The sequence below is a fragment of the Dryobates pubescens genome, chromosome 8 (genome assembly GCF_014839835.1).
Source record: "Dryobates pubescens isolate bDryPub1 chromosome 8, bDryPub1.pri, whole genome shotgun sequence".
In the NCBI taxonomy this organism is placed as follows: domain Eukaryota; kingdom Metazoa; phylum Chordata; class Aves; order Piciformes; family Picidae; genus Dryobates; species Dryobates pubescens.
Genome location: NC_071619.1, coordinates 28,877,582 through 28,883,581, shown reverse-complemented (window position 1 = coordinate 28,883,581; position 6,000 = coordinate 28,877,582). Strand labels below are relative to the sequence as shown.

At 39.4% G+C, this 6,000-nt stretch overlaps 1 protein-coding gene across 1 annotated transcript in view; it reads left to right on the top strand.

The window, feature by feature from the left end:
- The first annotated feature begins 4,262 nt into the window (after window positions 1–4,262).
- The window catches only part of MID1 (midline 1), a 211,475-nt gene continuing 209,737 nt past the window's right edge, over window positions 4,263–6,000 (top strand). The window contains exon 1 of the mRNA XM_054163456.1: window positions 4,263–4,366. The gene's annotated coding sequence lies outside the window, so the exon portion shown is untranslated. The remainder of the gene's footprint in view (window positions 4,367–6,000) is intronic.

The window sequence follows — 6,000 nt, the reverse complement described above, 5'->3', positions numbered from 1 at the left end:
AGCACTGTTCAGGAATAACCAAACAATATGTTATCAACACAGCTTTAGCCACTAAGACTAAATATGGCACCATACTGGCTGCTAGGAAGAAAGTTAACTCCATCCTAGCCAGACCTAGTCAGCTGCATTTGTCCAGATGTTGTCTAGCTTAGAGAAAGTTGTGCTCTAAATCAGAGCATTTTGTTCATAGCTTTCTCAGATGTGAAACCCAAAGGCTGAGTGTTAAAGCTTAACTGCTCAGACTGCAACAATATCTCACGACACAAATGTAGCATTCTGAGTGTATGAATTATTTTAGTTGTGGTTCAGGAATAACACTTGTGAAGTTGGAAACAGCAATATATTCAGGATTTTAGTTTTTTAGGGAAACAGATCTTCTGACATGAAAAGAGAGATACAATATGCCATTGCATATCTTTGAGGGGACTTGTGTGTTAAACAAAGGCTGTTAGAACTGAATCTACCTTATTTGTAAGGTACTCACTGCTGCCATTCTAGCCCAGCACATTACTTGATTTGATGACTGGGTAATGTGGCCGAGACAAACAATGAACTATTGAATGAATGATCTCGTTGCACCCCACAGGAACAGAGCATGCATTGTGATATGCTTGGTGATGCACATCTCTGTGGGAAACTGAAGATGTAAAGATGCAGATACCAAGATGAGGAATGAAATCTTGTCCATATCAAAGTGAAAGGAAGTGTTGCCATTGCATAGAAGGAATTAGAACTTCAAGAATGCATTAACAGCTTAATTCTGGAAACTGTGGGGCAACAGTGTTGTGCAATGAAACTTGAGAGATCTCTGGTGCTTTAAATTTACCTGGATAGATTTAACCAATTTAATTAGCCACTCAAGTGTGGACATTTTCAGCCTACAAAGAACTTCAGAAGAAAACCTTGTTATTGAGCAAGAATACAGTAAAAGAAGACTGAATCTGCCATGTTCCACCCTGAGCTTTAAATACAGGAAAAAATGTCAAGGTACATATTTAGTCACTTGTGGCAGGATTAGGGGCTAGCATTACTTGTTTTATATATATTATTGGAAAGGTAAGTGCAGGAAATTTATTTCTTGGTGCACTGCACTTATCTGTTCCATTCCATCAAAATTCACTATAGAAATTTACACTAGGCTTCCATTTCTGGTACGGGAACATAAACAGCAACAGGACTGTATATTTAAAAAATGGGCAGAAATGGGAGAAGGAAAATCCATCAGTCTTTTAATAAGAGAATATATTTCTTATATACTGTCTTCTGAGATGAAGAAAATAAGGCCAGTAAGGCATGTAACTGACAGCAAAAAGAAACACAGTAGTACACTGATCAGCCCCTGAGGTTCTGCTTAGGACTGGGGTCTTTGGCTCTGCTGCACAAGGGTCATTTGGCTCATGAATAGGTAGTGTCTAAACAACGGGAACTAAATTAACCTCAATAAACCATTCGTATGAGTTGTGCAGAGGGAACCAGCTCATGACATACTGAATGAAAGTGTCTATGTAATGGTAAGCTTTTGCTGGAAAAATCTTGGAGTACTGTAACAAAGAAAACAGCACATTGTCATAGATTGTGTTCATTTTTAGTGGATCTTTTAATTGCTAACATTAAAAAAAAAATCATATTTTAGATGTCTGCTCAGAGCTTTTCCTATATACTCTAATTCTGCATGCAGGCTCAAAACTACTAGCCCTCTTTCTGGAGAACAGGAGAGAATGGTTAAGAGTAATTACAGTCGCCGTGGTATTACTTGCAGATCATGCATGCATGACAGCAAAGTAAATGGAAGAAATAGGATTGTTACTTTCGGCTTCAAGAATTGACTGGATTGCTTCAGGATTATATAGGGGGTTTTCAAACCCAAAGAACCTCATGGAAATAAAAACTATTTGACTATGATGTCTCTTACTATTAATGATTTAGCAGGGGCATGCAGTAGAAGCATAGGTAAATTTCCTCCTGATTTATGTGCGAGGAAACAAATTATTATTTTACTGCAAGATTTTTTAAGCAAAGAGGTTCTCTGTTACATACATAATGGACTCAGGAAAACTTTTCATGCTTGTACCAGCGGTCTAAGGAATTCACAGTTAGGAGGTCAGAAACTAAAACATGAGACTTCATATCTGGCTATATGACCCTAAATCCCATGACCGATTCACAGTATGATGTTTGGGTCACCATTATGGAGGTAAAAGGGGTATGCTAGGTGTAGCATATGACAGCTAGTTGAGCTCTTGGCCTGAAAGTGGGGGAAATTAGACATAAAAGAAGTAGTAGAAAAATCTTTACTTGAGGGAGTGGGTTTGGATAAATGAATGTGATATTTGTTGTGGGCTCTGGGTTGACCATCAGAAAAAAGTGCTAGCTGAAGCATACAAAGTTGACTTGTATTTTTGCCTAATAGTCCTTTTTAACTTCCTTTGTTGTTGCAGTTTTGGAACTCTGATGGATTTTAATTGGCTTTAGGCTTTGTTCACATGAAAAAAATTGATACTCAGTCAGGAACTGGTCACAAGCTCACTGGTGGTAAGGGAATACATGGCTGCATAGTCCAGTGCAAATGCTTTGTCACAGGAGCATGAACTTGGAAACACCAACACACTCTTCTTAGGCAGTAAAGCCACAAGTGAGTTATGTGTCCTTAAAGAGTCCCATGAAGGCCATTATACTAAGCCCCTGGCCACATATTCCTGATTCCCTATATATTGTACAGAAAAACTATTTTAGATATATTTATTGAGTGTCTTACAACTTTTATTGGTATTGTTTTTCATTTTTCTCAACTTCCAAGCCAAACTCCTGCAGTATCATGAGGTTGAATGTTTATGCCTCAGGGGAAGAGAAAAATTATAACTAAAGAAGTATTGAAACCATTAGGAATGATCATTAGGAATAGCTTCTCTTCAGAGTAAACTACTTGATGATCTTTAAGTCATATATTACACATGGAAAGGAAAAGCTGTAGCCCACTGGGTAATGATAATTCTTAGCTTTTGGGTGGTGCTCTCTTACAGTTTCCATAGATCACCAGGAAACCAAATTTGTGTCTCTTGTCTGTTTTGAGTTACTGACAACACATCTGCGAGAAAGAATGAAACAAATGATATGTTTTCATGAGTTCAGTGTAATTTTTCTTTAAACACCAGCCTCATAATTTGATCAGTATTTTGTCTTTCCTCCTTTTCACTATATATATTTTTTATTTTGGTTTCCTCCATTGTTTGTTTTATTCCTTCCTTTTTTCCCTTTACTCATGCTGCATATTGACAATGATTTAGCTTTTAGAAGGACCATAATTAACAGGTGAATCTTGTCTAAACAAAGGGTAACGTATTACTTAATTTTCCCTGTAATTAATTAATTACCTGCTGAAGTTCTTCAAGACACATAAGTTTGTGTTTACAGCAGGGGGCTAGTGAGTAGTGAGCAGGAAAGAGGGAAAGCAGGAAATACATCTGTGAAATCCATGTGTCAGTGCTTTGCACAGTGAAGTATCTGCTTGTTCTAGGTACTCCCTCTACCTCCATATTTCCCTGTTCAGATAGGGGCGTGTCTGTTAGTAAATTGCAGACATACCTCTGACAAAGGCAGATCTATCACCACAGGCTTGACTATTACATTGTATAGAAAAGGAACTGGAAAAGAGCAAACCCAGCTTTTCCTACACTGATTCTTCCTGTTGGTAGCAGTATTGCAATCCACATTTCCTAACCTTTTCACTTAGCATTGGATGTATCTGTTCTTTACATGAAAATTTGGACAGGGTTGGAATTACTTTGGTGCCGTCAGACTGCATGTGCAAGTATCCTTGTCTTCTTGTGTACTCCCCTTGGAGCAAAGCATAGACTAAGGAAAGTGTTCTTTTAAAATGTTAAGCGTTTAATATAATGCTAACACAATTCTCAGTATTTTTATAGCTTTAAGTAATGGAAGAGTTTCGTAGGTACTGAACTACTATAGAGAGAGTTTTCTCCTCTCTGAAGATACTTCACAGCACCGCGCCAGCCAACTTCAGGCGCTCAGACCCATCTGGTATCTGTGGAGTTAACTAAGTTAAGCTTACTGCCAGTTAGCCTCTTTCACCAGGAATGCAATTCCGTGTTTACCTATATAAGGAAACCTGTTAGACTTAAACGAGCTCGGCAGGGCTGCGGGCTGCCGGCGAGAGGGGTGAGGAGCAAGCCCACACCCGGGAGGGCGGGGAGTGAGTGAGTGAATGAGGGCAGGGTGGGACAGAGCCCGGCTGAGGCTCCTGCTTCGGGACCGGCAGCGCCCGCCCGCGACTTCGCCTGTGCCACTCACTTCTTCAGCTTCAGGAAAAAAAAGAAGAAAAACTGTCAGGGGAAAAATGGAGAAGCAGGTACGTGAGGCAGATCTGGGCAGCTGGAGGGTAGCGGCGTTAGAGCGCAGAGAGGCTGGGAGCGAAAGCTGCTCTACAACCCTCCAAAAATGGCTTGCGTTTTTTTATAAAGGCTGCAAAGCAAAAGTGAGCTGCTTGTGTCCAGCAGCATCTGTGTAAACAACAACTTATCTGACAGCCCGTGTGCTTTTAATTCGGATGGATGCACCTTCTTTTAACTGGAGAGGTTCTCAAACTTTCTTATCTCAGATGGAACACAGATGTGAGCTGAGACTGGAAATAAGGCTGAGATGCTTTGGTTAGCTGGCTGAAGCTTTGCGAACGCACAGCGTTATGATGCCGGTACGTCCGGGAAAAGTTGTCTTCTACTGTTTTATGGGGTTTTTAACTTAGGGTGTATACTTTGTAAAAGGTACTCCCCTGTAAGCATTCCCAGGGATTCAGTGTACTTTATTTGGATGTGTATGAATGCAGCTACTCAGCATAGCTGGAATGTGTTTGCTGGAATACAGGGAGTTCCTGCACCAATAAAGATTTTTCCAGTGAGCTGAAAAATAGGGTGCTCTTCTAGGAAATGTAAGCAAAGCGTGTTCATCTGCAATAGGGATTACTCCAGCTCAAAACAAAGATATGTGTTAGGAAGCGTTTTTGTATTTTGATAACCCTTGAAACAGACTCTGGGTAGAATCCTCATGCAGAGACAGATTATTCCTTGAAGATTTTGGTCAGGATATAACAAAAAATAGACCTGAAAAATTTCTTTTGAACAGCTTTCTTGTTTGCAGAACACTGTAGTGCAGTCCTTCAGGACTGTTACTCTTAGGTATCAGCTTATTAATTGTGTAAGTTCATTCAAGTTCTATGCTGTTATGGTGTAAAAGATAAGAATGGAAAACTCCGTTATTACTCTGAGTACTTTCTAAGAAAAGGAAAGTGCAGAAAGCTAGTCAGAAAGGGGTGGAGTCAAATTTCAGAATGGTTTTCTTTTCTGGTCTTAACAACTGATAGACATATGATTTCTTTTCACTTATTTTTATGATTATTCATATTTGTTGGTACATGTGCATGTGAATACATGCGTTATGGCAGATGTAGCTAGAGCTTTCCTAGGAGTCAAAATGAGAATGTAAAAGACCTAAGAGATGAGAAGCTTACAGTGAAGACTATTGTTTTAAAAGCCTCTTCCTCCTAAGTATTTGTAATTGTTATGAATTAATGTCTACTTGAAATTAATAACATGGTATTGCTGGGTTAAAGGTATTCCTTCAGAATAAGGAACTGGCAGTATTAAAATTCACTTGTGTTGGCACAAAAAAATAAGGCTTTTCTGAACCTTTCTCACTTTTTTAGTGAAGTATGAACAAAATGGCACAGAAGAGCCAGTAGGTTCAGTAGGGAATTGTGTAGGAGCCTCATCATTGAGAAGTAGACAGCAAGTTCCTTGATGCTGCTTAAGTGCTGAAGCTAATGGGTTGGTTGTCATGAAAGACGGTTGGAAGAAGATTATTTTTAATGTCCCTTCCAACCCAAACAATTCTGCTCCTATGAAATCTGAGAAGAGAAACACTTTAAGTCTTGGTGGAGGTCATCACAGCAGAGGAAGGAGGGCTGGTAGACCACAACCATAGACTTCA